The 18,702-nt window shown below is 35.4% G+C and overlaps 1 protein-coding gene across 8 annotated transcripts in view; it reads left to right on the forward strand.

Moving 5' to 3' along the window:
• Positions 1-905: 905 nt before the first annotated feature.
• WDR17 (WD repeat domain 17) overlaps positions 906-18,702 on the forward strand; it is a 95,825-nt gene continuing 78,028 nt past the window's right edge. For 4 of the 8 annotated variants that reach the window (XM_082444078.1, XM_082444081.1, XM_082444082.1 and 1 more), the window contains exon 1: positions 908-1,030. The gene's annotated coding sequence lies outside the window, so the exon portion shown is untranslated. Of the gene's footprint in view, positions 1,031-18,702 lie in introns of all 8 variants that reach the window. The other 4 variants (XM_082444084.1, XM_082444085.1, XM_082444079.1 and 1 more) reach the window with 3 other exon arrangements.

Genomic DNA, 18,702 nt, shown 5'->3' on the forward strand with positions numbered 1-18,702 from the left:
CTAGAGAAAGCCCGTGCAGCAACGAAGACCCAAGGCAGCCAAAAATGAATAAATAAATAAATAAATAAATTTTTAAAAAGATCTGAAAGATGCTATTAAAAAAACAAACAAAAAATTTATTAACTATTCAGAGTCTGACATATAATTAAAGCTCAGTAAATGTTATTAAACACATATTCCGAGTATATGAAGGTTTATTTTCTCCTGGGTGTTTGATAAAGGTCATTGGTAGTGAAGATATTTCAGAGATACGAAGAAGGAAATATGAATGACAGTGCCATTTCCATTCAACCAGATTCCACAAGGAAAATGTCAGTTTGCACACTTTGAGGGCAGGTGTATTAACTGCATACAAATCCACCAATAGAGACAAATCACATTCATAGGAGTCTTGCACAGAGCTTCTTGAGCCCAATCAGACTATAGCGAAGTGCAGAAGAGACAGCATTCTGTACTCACCTTCCAGGTGAGGATCAAGGCTAGTGTAGCCTAGCCTCTGAAGGAGGCTCAACTCCTTCCCTCAGGCTCCTCAAGAAGATGGGGTGATTTATTTACTGTATACTTGACTCATTTTCCTAGAAAGTGCAGACCCGGTGCGTGGAATCTGTTAGGTGGTGAGAACGCTGGCGGTTCACTGTTCTTTCCTCCACTTTCAGCCTCCCTGTAAACTCTGCTGAAGCCTGTCCCCGGGCCTGGGAACCACGTCTTCAGAGCCGACTCCCGGTTGCCAGGTAACCACCTGGGTCCGCACTGTCTCGGGGGGTCAGGGGCCGCCTCCGCCTCTCCCCAGGCGCTCCAATCAGCGGCCAGTGTGGCTGTCACGTGGGGCTCGGAGCGGGACCCGGGGCGCCGCGCGCGCGGCCAGGCTTGCGGAGCCCGCCTCCCCGCCCTTCAGACCCCGCGGCCCGGCCGCGCAGCCTCGGAGCCCGCGGCGCAGGAGGGGAGGGCGGTGCGGTGCGGGTCGGGTCCGGCCGTCGCGCCCGCTTCAGCTCCTTCCACTGTCCGCCGCTGCGGTCGCCTCGTCCTGCAGGTAGGGACCGGCGGGCCGCAGGGCGAGGGACGCGGGCTGGAGGAGGGCGATCTTCGAGCGATGGGGCGTCGCGGGGCTGGGGGTGGGGGGTCTCGCCCGCCCCCGCGACGGTCGCGGACCCGCGTGCGCGCGTCCTGTGGGGCTTCGCAGGCGATGGGCCCCGAGCGCCCGCGCCGCTCACCGGCCGAGGACGGGACGCAGCAGAAGCCGCCGCCGCCTTTGCGCGTCTGAACTGCCCCTGGAGTGTCACCTGCGGCCCTGACCGGAGACACTGCCTTATGTGTTAAGCTTATTCAGCCTCTGTGCGTCTAGAGTCTGGATTGTCGCTCTCGTTCCTGTGCCCACGGGCGCTTCTGTAAGGACCCCCGCCCCCTTCAAGGTGGCCTTCGTACTCAGGCTGCGGCAAGGAACCCTGGGGTCAAAGGGAAGCGCATCCCAGAAAAAAGACAGTATTGAATCTCAGAGGCGCACTGTGTGCTAAGCGAATCTTAAAAATATAATCTTTGCTATTTTTCAGAAGCTAACAAACCCAGACTTACTCTTTTGCATGCAGATATTAAAAGGAGCAAGCATTGGAGCTGACTTTTTTTTTTTTTTTTTTTACTATATTAAGTAAAAGCAATTGATTTGAATGAAGTTTAGTGATGCCTTGGATCATGTATCAAAAATAAAGCACACTTGTTCTGTAACTTCCATGTCCATTTGTATATGTATTTATTGACTTATTTTTTTTATTTAAAAGTCTCCAACAATGGTTTGAAGAGAGAGATTGCATTTCTTTCATTGTCTGAGTATTTCAGAAATAGATACCCTTCGGAGAACCTCATTTCCCTACCAATTATTGTAACCGAAATTACGAGTCCTCCTTGAACATTTTATGTCGCCTCAAGTGAGAAAAAGCTTTCCCTTTAGGGTTTGTTTCTCCAACAGTAAATTCTTTGGGGAATTTCAAAGATTCTCTCCAGGTTTTCATATCTAATTTCTTGCTCACAAATCTCCTAGGCTCATCAACAGTGAGAGGATAGTCTTGGTGTGATTATCATAGAACACAGCATGGTCTTGGGTGTTACGTTGTCTCCCTCTTACTGGCATTAGTGGAGCTGATTCTGGGCTTGTGGTGTGGACAGCCCCTGTAGAAAAGCACTCTCTTACATCCTGTTGAGATTCTGCCTCACTGGCCTAAGTGTGCAAGAAAGTGAGCATAATCACATCTTACCTGTGTGAAGGCAGAGATCTGAGAAGTCAGTCTGACAGTCTTTCCTGTTCTGTGATCTAAAATTAAATACAGTAATTAAATGCCTTTGAAAAGTTGTCAGTTAATTCAACAGAGTGGGGAACCGTGCTTTAGGGGATTGTTTAGAGATTAATGTTACAAATGCTAGGTGTAGGTCATTGCATTGAGAGTTCCTGGGAAGTTTGCTCAATTGGAATAAACCAATGGCTTGTTTGAAAGGGCCTACATGGAAGGAAAACTCATATACTTCTTAAGTGAGCTCCACAAACTTACTCTATATTAAAATGGCTAGTTGAATTTTACTACTTATATTGAGCTGATTTTCCCTGTGTTTATAGTACTAGGAATACTTAAAGAACTGTGGGTATCTCTGAAAAAAAAATTAGATATATTTACTTAAAAGTTTGAAATTCTTCATTCTTTTATCTTTAATGATTAAATATTGCTGTACTAACAACTTTTGTTACTACTCACACAATAATCCTATATATTAGAAAGCTGCAAATCAATTTAGCTTAGAAAATAATGTTTTTAAATTCCTCTGCTCCCAGTGGAGGGACTTCTAGGGCTAGAGTGTTTTTTGTCGTTGTGTTCTGTGGACTCCACCTTGCAGCCCTTAGCCTGAGCATGGGTGAGCTGCAGCAGCTTGTATATTGCTCAGAGAAGAGTAAGAACAGTTTTATGTTTGTTTGTTTGTTTCTTTTGCCCCAGTAGATACTGGAAGTCCAACATGAATGATTAGACTGTCCCTGTCAATAAAATATGTGCAAGTTCTCCATACTACCTAATTTTACTTGCCTAAACTCTGTAATGAAGACTAAAATGAAATTCAAACAATTTGGAAGGATTCACGTGTCCTTCCTGTGTTCCAGAATTTATTCAAAGTCAGATCTAATATGCAAGAAAGGTAATGGTTTACCAGATTACTGAATAACGTGTTTACCCAGCCATTCATGGTAATGGTGTGTATCCAAACATTACTACTACTTTCTGCAATTGCTGAATTATCTCATCTTGTATTTTGTATCTATTCCATGTAGCAGATTGAAATATTAAAGTGAAATCATGTATGTAGCTTCCAGTGTGTCTTCAGGAACAGAGATCTTATTGAGAATATTGTAATCCATAGAAATCATATTAGGAGATTGGCAGGGATTTCTTACTAACTGACACCTCCTTTTCTTTCATGTGAGAGACATACATTAGACCAAGAGTGGCTGGCATTTTTCAACCTCCAAGACCATGCTGTGTTCTGTGATAATCACATGGAGATTATTCTCTCACTGTTGATGAGACTATTCCTTGGAGATTTATGAGCAAGAAATTAGATACGGATACCTGGAGAGAATCTTAGAAATTCCCCAAAGAATTTACTCTGTAGAGAAACAGATCCTAAAGGAAAAGCTTTCTCTTGCTTGAGGTTACTTAACTGTTCAAGAAGGACTTGTAACTTCGGTTATAAAAATTGGTAGAGAAATACAGTAAAATGATCAACTTTGACCTTTGCCTTTGTGTATTGAAAGAAAAAAAATCCCATCATGACTGACTAGAAGAATTTCAAAACTTCTTATGGTAAAACATGGGCTGTTGCATGAGGAGACAAGTTTCAGGTTGTTTTTACTTGATCTCAATGACTAGACAAATATAACTTGAAATAGGCTAGACTTTGTTAAAAAAAAAAAAAGCAAGCTGGAATTGGAGCCACGGGTGGCACATGCATCTAGATGTCACATTATCAGCTACTTGAGTGAGATAATTTTTTTTTTAATAATGATAAAGGCTTACTTTTTATTACTTTACAGGTACTTACAACATTGACTTAGTAGCCTAATTATCTCCTAAAATTCTGGAAGTCTGTATTCTAGTTTAGGAAATATATGTGTCACAGAAACAGGCAAATCTTGCACAGTAAGATCATAGGAGATAATTCAGCAATGTTATTTGCTGTTAAAGGGATAATTGATAACTGTCATGTTCAGGAAAGCTCTTATCAAAAGATGCAAGAAATAATTTTCCATGCTTCGGTGAGGATGTTACAACATTTAAAATTTGGTTTATAAATTTGAATGCTCAGATGTGGAGAACTCATAACAGAGGTTGTTAAATAATTTACTTTATGTTCAGATTTGTTGTTCTCTTCCAGTTGTTGACACTTTAAGTTATGAGCATGTACCAGTATCTCAGGCAGGCTCATTTGCAATTATGTATAATAAGCTCAATTTCATATCTCATACACAAAAAACCTTTCCAATTGGAAAGCAGAAAATAGTTCTCACTACACAGAGCACTCGTGTTTGATGTGCTGTTGGAAAAACTTCATTTTTCAATATAATACAGCTCCACATGGAGTCCTGAAAATTGAATAGTTGGTTAATAAGAAGTAGGTAATACTTAATTTTGGCCCATTAAGATAAAACTTTCTGAATGAGTCTTAATGAAAAGAGTTATGCAAATTTTATTTTTAAGATAAACATGGTAGCAGGTTTGAAGGAGTCATTTCAGAATTTAAGCTAGAAGGATTCTTAGAGACCAGTCAATCTAACACCATTAACACTAAACACACAAAAATTAAATTGCTCAAAATTGGGAAAATTTCAATGGGAAAGCTGGTCTGGAACCTCAGGCTCTAACACCCAGCATTGTGCTGCTCCCTAAAGAGGTGTAAAAATATATCACCTCTCTCTTTTATTATGTTTCTTCAAGTGACTAATTCAAAAGTTTGAGTAGTTAAGATTTAGATCACTTTTGTATTTTTTAAGTGATTATTGTACATAATGAACAAATTGCATGTGTTTGGTCTCATCATATAGAAAGTTTGTTTAAAATATTAATTAAAAAGGGTTTTCCCACAATTTGTAAAATTTTTTGATTTGCTCATTAATATGATTCAAGTTTTTCTGCAAAGTCTTCTGTGATTTGGGGGGATCCAGTTATCTTATAAATTCTTTATCCTAATGCACCTCAATGGTACTTAAGTGTACATAGCCATCACATCTACAATTGAATGTTAGAAATAAGAAGCTTTTGGAAGTTGTTATCTGAAGCCTGGATTATGGTTACCATTGGGTAACATTTTGAAGTTGGATGCATTTATTTTCTAGACTTTCTGACCCTTTGGTACCAGATGCCATCTAGAATGGTGTTATTTGACATGTATCTTAGACCAGCATCCCCTGGGAGCATGTCAGAAATGCACACTTCCAGGCCACACCCCTACGAAATCAGAATATCTGAGGGAGCACCTGGAATCCGTGTTTTCAGGAGCCTCGAGTGATTCTAACGCAAGGTCACGCTTGAGAAGTACTGATAGAAGGTACATTGTGCCACTGGACCTAGTCTTCTCTTGAACTGGTAGTGTTCGTATACAACTCCACCTTTGAAACTTTACTTAAACTACTAAATAAATGAACTCATTCCTGAAGATATTGAATACAATTGTGGATACATTTCATAAACATTTAAATTTCAATAGTAGCTTTTTGGACACAATATCTCACTTGCATTATTAATTAGTTCATCTTTGTGGGAATTTTATGTTGACTAAGGGAATAATTTTTGACAGGTGGCCCGTTGACTAGATTAGTAACCTGTCTCATATATGCACTGGTCCTGCCTTAGCTGATACAACTCTTCACTTATCAAACTTTAGGATTTATTTCCGGCCTCCTATCAATGTATGGATGCATATATAAAAGAAATTTTGGATGTAGTGACTTTGTGCGAGCTATTTCTTAAAGCTTTCAAGCTTTAAATCCATTTGATTTCCTTTGTTGGTTTTTCTCAGTACTTGCCAAAAAGTACTTGGCCCAGAACATGAAAATGCCAGTCTGACTGTTTCTGCCAAATGAGAATCCTGATTTTCAGACACAGATAAGCATAAAGACCCACCCTACTTTAAAAACTCATATACAAAATCCAACTTACAGAACAAATTAATTAGAAGGGGGACAGGTATCCTAGGTTTACAGAACAATTCATGCCATAGCTTCTCAAGTCCTCCTTCAGGAGGAATGATCCTATTTATAAAAATAAAGCTACTTATTTTTGCCATACCCTATTATAAAAATAATCCTACATCTTTTTTATGACAATGTTTACATGTTTACTTTCATAATGTCTCTTTCAATGGAATATTTACCTCTTAACGTCTTAGTTTAATGGGTGAAAAATATGTGATTTCACTCCTCTATTTCTCTTTGGCTGAGTCTCTCAGAATGGTTAATTGAGGGTATATGAATGATCCTATTGTTCAAGAAAAGTGTATTACATCTTTGATCAAATTAAAAATCTTTTCCACATTGCTGGTCAAGAGATTCTGTAATCCTTCAAGCGCCTTGAAAATCTAATTTCATAATTCAAATCCATATAATTTTCACTTTGGTGGTTAAAATGTAGGAAGTATAAAAATAAATATCTAGATGAATGATAGATTAAGTATATAGATGGATGATGAAATAACTGCATTCACTTTGCCACATCTTTGAATTAGTGTTTTGGTCTTCTCGGTCTTACCTATAATCCTTCGTTTTGCTGATCAAATGGGAATTCATACTGGTATAAGTGGTCATTCTGTGAGTCCAAACTAGAGCAACCATAATGACCTTATTCTTTTCTATTCACTGTCTAATCCAGGATTTTAACGTAGGTTAATACTGTACTTGTGACCTATTTTATCATCTAAGCTTTTAAGAACATCAGGATTTGACATATGTTGGGGATGCTTAGATATAATTTCCTACCAAGCACATGAAAGGTAAATTTAGGAATGATTGAAATTTAAGAGATTAATCTGGTCAGTAGAAGATACCAGAGGCAGTTTATCTGATAAATATCTTTACTATTGTTGAACTGAGTAAGTAGTTCTCAAGCTTTACTGTGCTATGTAAATCATCTGGAAATGATGTTAAAAAGCAGGTTTCCAGACTCCACCCCAAGATCCACTGGCCCTAGATTGTGATCCAGGAAATCTTCATTTTTAGCAAGTTTCTCAGTTAATTCTGATGCAAGAGACCTGAGAACCACACTTTGAGATGCACCGATTTAGAGATTTTTAAAATTATATTTATCCTTGATAATCAATGGCTGTACATATCAGTGAAAATAGTGGTCATTTAGAATTATGGATACTAGACAGAGGAAGAAGATCTCAAGTTAGTGGGCTAATGGCTGCTTTAAAAAAAAAAAAACCTTCCTTTTTTTTTTTTTTTGCAATTTCCAAATGCTTTCTAATGAGCACATATAGTAAATACTAACGTATTAACTATATGTGCTCACTAGAATTTTTTGCATCACTCTCAGCATATAGTGTATTCAAATTTTAAACACTGATTTTCAACATGATATTTTTAGGGTTTTTTTTTTTATATTACTATAGGCAATAGATTTCTATTAAGAAAATTAACAAAATTCTGAATAGGACAAAGAGGAGTTCAAGAAAACTACCCTGAGTCTCTGCATGGTGATATGTTTGTGACCCTGACCTTTGAATACACATTTTTATATACTTTTGTTGATTTTTCTGTTTCTCAAGGCTGCCAGGAGTGCTTCCGCGTCAAGAGTCTCTGCTTTTGCTGCTCCCTCTGTTTAGTGCGCTTTCCCACCAGAGGCCTTCATATTTTGTCTTCTCGTCTCCTTTAGACCTTACTCAGTATAACCTCAGTGAGGCCTCCCCGTGGCAACTTTTAAAAGATTGCAGTGTCAGCTTTATATCTCCAGAACTCCTTTTCCTCTCTCACTGCATTCTTTTTCTCCGAACAACAAATTATCTTGTTAACAGTCATCAATTACTTATTTGTTCTGCTCATTTTCTGACTTCTCCCTTCAAGAATAAAAACTGTGGAAGGGCAGGATTTTTATCTGTTTTGCAGAGTGCTTTTTCTTCAGGACCTACCTAGCACATGCTTGGTGCTCAATAAATATTTGTTGAATGAATGAATGGATTGAAAAGTGATTATTCAAATTTTAGAAAATATAAATAAGTCCAAGGAATAATAAATTTCCTACTATTAAATAGCCAACTGTTAACCTCGTGATGTGTATTCTTTTATTTTTAATGTGTGTGTATATATTTAGACATATAAAGATATATAGATATAAATTATATATATACACATTTTCCAGCCAAAATTGTTTAATTGGAATTCATTTGAATTCTTAGAAAATATAGGTGATTTTCTATAAGAGAACAGGCAGATAAATCCAGAAGATAAGATATTTTGTAGCAAGTCAGTGTCATGATAAAAAGCACCATTCTAGATTAACAAACCTTAAACAACATAACAAGATTTAATGCATGGACCTGGATTGGATTCTGGTTTCAACAAAGCAGTTATATAAAGGACATTTGGGGGGATAGTTTGGTAAAGATGGATGATGGACTGGTTATTAGAAGAGATAAAACTTTACTAACATGAAAAAAGTAAATATTTTAACTAACAATTTAACCAGAAAAAGGAATTTACAAAATATTATGCATAATATGACTTCTTTGCAAAACATACACTATGATCATTTTTTCTGCAAGGGGATAAAATGGCTTCTTTGCCTTTTATTTATCTATGGCTTTTGATTTTCTACAATGTACATATACAACTTTTGTAATAACAAGAGATTATTTTTAATTAGAAAATATTTATGGTCCTACGCATATGTAGTCCATTCATATATGCTGTAACTGATTGGTCTAACTTTTCCCTTGAAACAAGCCATATCATCTTAGAGCTAAATATCTGGGCCACTCCAAGCTCTGGCAAAAGAATTGCTTTCACTGAATGAGGAGACTGAATCATGTATTCACCTTACTCCAAAGCATATGTCCAAGCACTACAGTAGGTAACTGCATCAGTTGTGATGTCATTATGGATTTTAGGCTGTTTATGAATACTCATGGGAGAAAATTCTCTCAAGTCTCTGTATCAGAAATATCTATGCTTCTTATGACTCATTAGTTGGTTTCTTTATTATGGACACTGTTATAATCATCTTTCATTTTTTCTTTGACCTCTAGGAAACTTAGAGCCAAATTCTCAGTCATCTTCCATCCAGTCTTCAGGATGGTGTGTTCTGGGCATCAGTCTTACTGCTGTCTCTATTAATTCTTTACCCAGCTTTTCTCCTTGCCAAGATTTGTCCTTTTTAAAAAAAAATTTTAACTGCATATGTTATTTGGTTAAGATCTTTCACAGAATGACCTGAGGTGTTGACTAATTAATTAGGACTGACAGAAGAACAAAAGTTAAGAAATATTCCAGCCAAATCACTCTGGCTCAGTAACCTCAGTCCTATTTCTGAGGCAGTTCAGTTATAAGAAAGTTACTTCTCTGGTCTTCATCATGTCAGCATCCTGTGGGAAGATCTTCCACACTACAATGTAAATATGATTCCCTAAGTGTTCACGGAAAGCCAACATGGAAACAGCCATATGAAGACATTTTCTTCCTGTTTTATTGAGACAAAATTGACATACAGTCCTGTATAAGTTTAAGGTATATAGCTTAATGCCTTGACTTATATACATCATGAAATGATTACCACAGTAAGTTTAGTGAACATACATCATTTTTAAAAAAAGCAACATAACTGTTTATAACATGCCTAAGTTAACTACAGAGACTTTTTCAAATCATTGATTTGTAATCACTGTTTGCATATTAAGTAAGATTATATATATGTATACATTCATATATTTTTATCTAATTTCTAACCTTGTTTAAGGCATATTTTAACTTAAATATTTTAAATTTAAAATTTATTTAATGATTCTTTTTAAATTATAAAAATACTTTGGTACCAAATATCAAGAAACAAATTGTGCTATTGATTACCTTTGTAAAATGAGAAATTTAGCATACCCTTGTTTTCTTCTTTTGTTTTTCTAAACCTGGGAAGACAATCTGAGACTTCTAGTTTTTTATAGCTCACATTTATAATGTTGTTTTTCTCTTTTAATAACTACTTTTGACATTTGCATTTTTATAACCATACAACTTCAGGTTTCTTCTCTTAACATATGTTTTTAATTACATGAACTTCTATATTTAAGTTGTTTGTTTTGATTCATTTTTCAAAAGCCTGTAATTTTAATTCAGGTAATTTTTAAAGGAAGATCACATGGGTGAATTGCCTTCTAAATCCTTGCATTTCTGACAGCGTCTTTGTTTTCCCTTCACACGTGGATGATAGTTTGGCTGCTTATATAATAGTGAGGTCAAAACAGTCCAGTTTAACATAATTCTTGTACCACTGGTTTCTAGAATTTCATGCACTGGTGAGATATGATGCCAATCTGACTTTTCCCCATTTGTACATAACATTAAAAAACAAAAACCAAAATTACTTCAATGCTCATAGGGTGGTAAAAAAGTTAACCCTGAATTTGCCTTAATGCATCTAGGTATAGATCTTCTCACAAAATATTATTTTACTTGAAACAAGAAGAGTACTTTTAGGGTCTTAATCAGGGTCTGCCTAATTAGGGTCATATTTCAATCCAAGATTTTTGGGGGGGCGGGGGCTATATCTTGGATTGTTGCTTTTATTTCTATTATTTTGCTTTAGTTTTCTCTAAAAATGTTTATAGTATGTAGTTTGGGTTTTCATCCCCTGTACAGCATGTATTTCACTTTCTCTCTAATTAGAAAAAAAACTGTTTTCCCACAATGTTTTTTGTTTTTTTTACTTGTTCTCTGAATCATTAATAAGGTTTTTTTTTGCAGTTTTAATTCTGCCCTTTATTGCTCTTTTTTTAAAAGATATTGAATATAGTTCCCTGTGCTATACAGTAGGACCTTGTTGTTTATCTGTTTTATATATAGTAGTTTGTATCTGCTAATCCCAAATTCCTTATTCCTCCTCCCCAGCCCTTTATTGTTCTTTGATGTGGATATTTTTTCTGCTATTCCCTTTTTTTCTCTTCATGATCGTCATTTTAACTATCTCACTGTGCAGCCTTTTTTATCTCAGCTGGTAGTATCCGCATTCCTATCCTTAAAGTAAAGGGTATCCCTTTAGGCTGCCGATAACCAAAAGACAGAATATGCAGATCGCTGCAGGACCCGGACTCTGTCTTCTTGGATAATGCATCAGTTACGTCACTATTTGATCAGTATCAGTGTTCTCATACCAACATTGGTATAAATCTTATATTAATACCCTAACCTAATTTCCCATAGTTTTGTTGTCCGAGATGGAATTTTCTCCTCTCTGCGTAGACTAAATAGATGGAGAAAATACATGAAAAAGTACAATTTCTTTTTGTTTCTACCTGTAATATATCGCTAAAGAGTTATACTTCCTAGAGTACAGTATTACTACTGGGGAGGCAAAGAACGAATGTTCACTACTGAGTTTAAACGGAAAGTTGTGCGGGACTGTCGAGAACTGCTAGAAATGCTACGGGGCTTCCTGTGCTCTGTAACACAGGTGATGCAGGCAGAGTGAACCTGGGAACAAAACAGGAAACTGGGGGGAACCAAACTCCTCAGTTGGCATCTGAACATGTAACACGTTTTAATTAAAATTATATTTAGCTCTTTGTCATTTCTAGTTCTGTTTATATTTTAATCTTTGTTGTGGGCTTTTTAATATGTAAGTAATGAAATGTGGACTAATTAAGGAATGCATTAGTATTGGAAAAATAAAACCCAATAATGAATTATTAGTAATGAAAATATTCTCTATCCCTTAACCGTTTTTAAAGTTTGTAAGTATAGTCTTTACTAAAACATCCACACATGAATACTCTTCAACTAAGTAACTTGTATTTTGAGTATCTTTATTGTCAGGAGGTCCATATTAAGGAAACATCAGTTATTCATTATGTCCAATCATCAGTAGTTATTTACTATAGTCAGATTGGTGGTCATTTACTGAATTAGAAAAACAGGAAGGGACGTACTTTGTGGGGGATATCAGAAGTTTTGTTTTGAATAAGTTAATTCTGAGATTCTATTTAATATCCAAATGGGGTTGGTAAAACAGGAAATTACATCCCCAGAACTTATCTTATAACTGGAAGTTTGTACCTCTTGACCACCTTCGCTTAATTCCACGACCCTCACTCCACCTCTGGCAACCACAAATCTGATCTCTGCTTCTATGAGGTTGGTCTTTTTTAGATTCCACGTGTAAGGGAGATTATACAACATTTATCTTTCTCTAACTTAACTTCACTTAGCATAATACCCTCAGGTATATTTGAAAGTTGCTAAGGGATTAGATCTTAAGAGCTGTCATTACAAGCAAAAAAAAAAGTCTAACTATATGATGTGATGGATGTTGACTAATCCTATTATGGTGATCATTTTGCAGTACATACATATATCAAATCATTACATTGTACACCTTAAACATATACAGTATTAGATGTCAATGATAACTCAAAAAGACTGGAATAAAAACAAGGAATTAGATATATGAGTCCAGAGATCAGAGAGATTTTCAGGCTGGATGTATAAATTTGAGAGAATAGGCATGTATATGGTACTTAATGTCATAAAACAGGATGGGATCACCAAGAGACAATTAAGAGATCCAAGGACTGATCTCTGGGACATTCCGAAGTTAAGAGTTCAAGAAGATTATGAGGAATCCAAGCAAAAAAATCAAAACCAAAAAAAACCAGGGAGTAGGCACTGCAGTAGAGGCAGAACCAAAGGAGAGCACTGTCCAGAAGTAAAGCAAGTGTTTCAAGAGGATGGATTCAGCTGTGATCCAGAGTGGCCACAACAGCTCCCAGCAAGTCAAGTGAAATGAGAACTGAAAATCAGCCATCGGGTTTTTGATAAACTTGCTGATCACAACCTGCTGCTTCATCCCAAACATGGGATGAATAGTTCACTCTTCATCTTACTGGTCTGTCTGAAATATTTGACCTGTTTGAAAACCTTCTTTTTCAACATCTGACATATTCCTTTCCCCAATATTCTTATTTCTTGTGTCTCTTCTCTGTCAAGATATCTTTTCAGCCACTTTCTCCTCCCCTTCCCTCTCGTCTCCTCTACTTGTCCCTTAAACATTGGTGTTGCCCCAAATTATACCTGAAATGTTTATCTCTAGCTGACCTTCCTTTTTTCGGTTCCTGACCTCTATTTCTGAAGGACTTGGAGGAGTCTCCACCTGGATGTCCTACCGCAATCTGCAGTCAATATACCTAATAATAGAGCTTTATCCCAGACCTGTCCTCCTAAGTTCTCCCTCTCTCCCTTACTTCCTCTTACGTCATTAGTTCAGCCTCTTATCATTTCTCATCTACTTATTTATGCTTTGCTCCCCGTCCCCAGATGCCTTCTCCTAAGAGTGCCAGGATGATATTTGTAAATCACAAAATCTGATATTATTACCATGCTTAAACTGTTTTGAAGACTTCCCCTCACATCTGAAATAAAATCCACAGTCCTTATCGTGATCTACATGTTTCCCATCGTTCTGTATCTGCCTCCTTGTTTACCCTCATTTGTCACTATTTCTCTTTACCATTTTACTTTAGGTGTAGGAAAATAATTTTTGCCTAAAAGTTCAAGCCCCACTTTTTTCTGTACAGCCTTCTCAACCACTTAAAGCAATTTTGGCAGATTAGTCTCTCTGCTCCTCTAAGACCTTGTTCATTTTCTATCATAGCAACTATTGCAAATTGTTACATAAATGCATTGGTGTCTATCAGAAATGAAGTCAAATGGAAATACAAAAACCCAGCAACTAGAACAGCCACCATTTTATTAAATATAACAAGATGACTGAAGCTAATGCATCAATAATGTTAAAATTGCAACATTTCTGCAGTTTTCCTGTGCTTTACTTCATGGACGCAAGAGAGCTGCTGCAGCAACAGCATCACATCAATGTCCAAGTCAGAAGAAGCAGGGAAGAATGACATCGGAGATTTCTACTTCTATCTCATTAGCTGGAACTGAGTCAGAGGCCCACTCTTAGTCCAATACTTGTCCAAGGAGGATGAAATTACTACGACTGGTTTAGACCAATCACCATTCATCTCTTAGGAATGGGAAAAAATCCTGTCTTCCCTGAGAACAATGTAATTCCAACTGTGCCAGAATAATTTGGGGTTCTGTGGGCAGGGGAAAGAGACAGATGGAAATGTTGTTAATTAGACAACAGGAAGTGTCTGCCATGTGTGAGCTCTCCCAGTGCTGTAAGCTTCTTGAAGCAGTTTTTAATTTTTTTTCCTATTTGTTTCTTGTTCATATTCATATCTTTAGTAATTAGCATTAGTGCCTAGCCATGATATATACTCACTAAATATTTTCTGAAATGAATTTAATAAAATGATACAGCAGATATACATGGATAAATATTACATTTTTTCACTAAATAATATGAGGTAGACGCATATGCAAATAATGTATTGGGTGAGGCAAAATAGGAATAATAAAATATGCCCTGTTCTGTAGATAATAATGACTGAATTTTAGTAATATTGTTTGCCTGTGGTGATGAAAACATGATAGTTAATTATATTTAAAGACAAGGAATTATGAAGGTTATATCTAACTGACATTATTGACTAATAGACTACTTCTGCTTTCTAAAATATGACTCGAAATTATGCAGTCTAAAAGCCTGCCTCAGGTTTGGTTGCATGTAAAAGAGAAATGTAAAATAATAGTGGCTCAAACAAACAGACAAACAAAATAGGTTGGAGGTAGGAAGTCCAACAAGTGTCCGAGGATCTCGCCTTCTTCAGCTCCCTTTTCCACTGTCCCTTGGGTTCATCCTGCATCCTTATGATACTCTGGGGCCTCAGCCTTCATCTCCAAGTTCCAGGCAAGAGATAAAGGGTGAGCTGAAAGGGTGGTACACCCTTGCTCCTCATGTTAAAAAAATAAGTTTTAGTGTTTTTTATTTTCAAGAATTTATGCGAATACAGTGTTCAGTAATACACTTTCTTCTATTCTAAAATTAGTTTCTCTAATGCTGGATACATCTGTGTTTTACCAAATGTTTTTCAGAGGACATTTGAATTCGTTTACTCTAGGTCTTATGAAATAGCAAAAACAAAGATGACTTTTTTATCTAAAAATACAGATACTTTGAAGAGTTTATGATACTCTTTCTGCTGCATCCACTTTCATTTAAAAAATCACTTTCATTAGAAAAGTACTCCAAAATGTTTTTCTTTGAATTTTGATAGAGATTGTATTTATGTATCTTAGAAATACAGTACATTTAAAAAACTAGTCAAAATAGATTTTCTTAGAAAATCAAATAAGTAACAGTTAACTTGGAACTCCACTGTACAGTCTAAAAACTAAAAATATTTTATTTATGATGCACCATAACATGTGCTGGACATTTTAGACATTAAATTACCTTAGTGTGAGTCATTTTTTATTTTTAGACCAGGTCAATTTAGAGATTCAAGTTAGGAATTTTGGTTAAGTTTTCAGGAGATGAGGATTCAATAATTGATTAAAAAGAACTTATTGACTATCATGACTATGATACATAACATAATCTCTAGATTAAATCTGAGAGAATTTATATCTTTACAATATTAAATCTTCTAATCCATTAACATGTTAATATCTCTACTTTTTGTTTAGGAATTTTCCATTTAATTTATGAGAGATTTCTCTGTAATTTCCTTTCTTATAAAGTCTTTTTCAGGTTTTGGCAGGATATAAAGAACTGATGTGATTTCTTTTATTATACTCTTAAAGAGTTTGTGTAAAATTTCTTCTTTAAATATTTTTAAAAATTCACAAGTGAAATCACCTGGACCTGGGAGATTGTCTGTGGGAAAGTTTTCAATTCAGACTCATGTTCATATTCAGTCTGTTTAGAATTTCTCACTCTTTCATCAACTTTGGTAACCTGTCTATTCATCCAATTTATCTTATATATTCCTGCAAATGTGTTCATAATAGTCTCTTATTCTTTTTTTTGATATCAGTAGGTTCTATAATGATGTCTTTTCTTCATTCCTGATGTTGATATTTGTACTTTCTCTATTTTTTTCTTAATAAATCTAAAAGTTGATCTAAAGGAACCTGCATTTGATTTTCTCTGTTACATGTTTGTAAACATAAATATGTTTTCTTTTCTTTTTGGAATGATATCCTATTTCTACATTTTTTAAAATTTTGTTTGCTTTCCTTTTCCAGATTTTTGGGATAGAAGCTTAAATCTTTGATTTTCTTTCTTTCTCCTTTTTTGTTAGAAAGAAATAAAATATAATTAATACTGTAACCCTCCACTTCCAGGCATTGCTTAGCTATAACCCACAAATCTCTATTTGTTGTGGCTTTGCCATTTACTGCTAAATATTTTCTAACTTCCATTTTTACTTCTTTGATCCAAGGATTATTTAGAAGTGCATTGTTTAATTTCCAAACAGTTATGGGTTTTCTAGTTACCTTTCTCTTATTGATCTCAGACTTAATTCCATTGTGACCAGAAAACATACTCTGAATGCTTCTAATGTTTTAGAGATTGGTGAGGTTTTCCTTATGGCTCAACACATGGTTTATTTTGGTAACTACTTCATGTTCCCTTGAAAAAAAATGTGAATTCTACCATTGTTGGGTACAGTATTCTACATTTGTCAGTTGGGTCAATTTCATTGAATACGTTATTCAGATCTTTTATACTCCTATAGAATTTTCTCTATTCCATCAGATATTGAGATTTGTTACTTAAAGTCTTCCATTATGCTTATGGATTTGTATATTTCTCCTTTAATTCTGTCATTCTTGCTTTATATATTTGAAAATTATGTCATTTGGATGCAAACTGTCATATCATTCAGTTGCATTCACCCCTTTATCCTTAAGTAATATCCCACTGTCCTCTAATAATATTTCTTGTCTTAAAATGTATTTAATCTTTTAAAAATATAATTATAATAGCTTCCTTTTGGTTAATGATTATGTAATATATGTTTCTGTTCTTTGACTTTCAACCATTCTGTAAACTTGTAATTAAAGTATGACTCTTGAGAAGAGTATATGGCTTAGTTTTTAATACAGTTTACCAATTTTACTTTTACTTGTAATTTTAATCCACTCATTTAACATATAACTGTTATATATACTTATATATATATATTTATGTATACAATCACTTTTTGTTTTCTTATTCACAGATTTTTTATTAGTTACATTTTCCTTTAATTAACTTGTTAATAATACGTTTATTCACTAGTATTTTTGTAGTTACCCTAGAGATTCCAACATGTAACTTTGACTCATTACAGTTTAACACAAATGATGACTTTTACCTCTTCATTGATAGTAACTCCATTTATCCTGCTCTCACCTTTTGTGTTGTTTTCATATAATTTAATGCTACAAATATTTAAACTTCCCAAGACGTGTAGTTATTGTTTTGTATAGTTAATATCTATTCAGTAGTTATATTTAACCACATATTTCTCTTTCTGATGATCTTCATTATCTCTAACATTTTCGTGTTTCTGTCTAGGATCATTTGCCTTCTACCTAAAGAATTTCCTGTAATATTTCTTTCTGGTTCAGGCCCCCTGGCAGTATATTCCCTACTTTTTGTTCATATGAAAATATCATAATTTCTGTCTTCACTTATATTTTCACTGGGTGTAGAATTCTAGGTGTGTAATTTTTTTTCTCATAACTTTAAAAGTGTCATTCCATTGTCTTTTGACTTCTGTTATTTCAATTGATCTTGACTATATTGTGATCATTTTTAAGATTTTTTTTTCCTTTGTCCCTGGTTTTCAGCATCTTACTGTGATGTACCTAGTCAAGATTTTAACTTACCCTGATTGGGATTTGATGAGCTTTAGGAACTTGGTTTTTTTTAAATTAACTTTGGAAATTTCTCATTCTTTATCATTTGAATATTGGTTCTACTACATTTCGTCTCCTTTTTAGACTCCCATTACATCTGTGTTTAACTTTTCAATATATCCTATCTATTTCGTATGCTCTGTTCTATTTCATTCTTCTTTTTCTTTATGCATTAGTTGTGTTATATACTATTTATTTCTGTTCTACTGCACTAATACTAACTTCCGCTGTATCCAGTAAACTCATCCATTAAGATCTAAATTTCAGATATTGCGTTCTTCAGCTTTAGAGAATCCAGTTTATTTTTACTTTTCATATAGTCTGATTTTCTGGTAAAAATACTTCATTTTCAACTATTTTTGTTCTTACATATTAAAAATATCATGTGACCTAAGCTAAAGAGAAGTATACTGCATAGATTGTCACTTGGTTACTAGTGATTAGAATCACCAGTAACTGGAGGGTGTTGTCAGCTATATTGATGTGTTGTTTTTCAAGGGTGAGCTTTCAAATTGTTCTTAGGATGTAGCTATTTAATATTTTTGGAAGGTCTGGTCAAGGCATGAAATGCTGGGATGGGAGCTGCGTGTCGCTACAGATCGCTGCCAGCATTTAGGAACGTGCTGGTGGAGATTGCTCTGGGGCACACCCCTGTG

This window comes from Balaenoptera physalus, assembly GCF_965194825.1.
Source record: "Balaenoptera physalus genome assembly, chromosome: 21".
NCBI classification, from domain to species: Eukaryota; Metazoa; Chordata; class Mammalia; order Artiodactyla; family Balaenopteridae; genus Balaenoptera; species Balaenoptera physalus.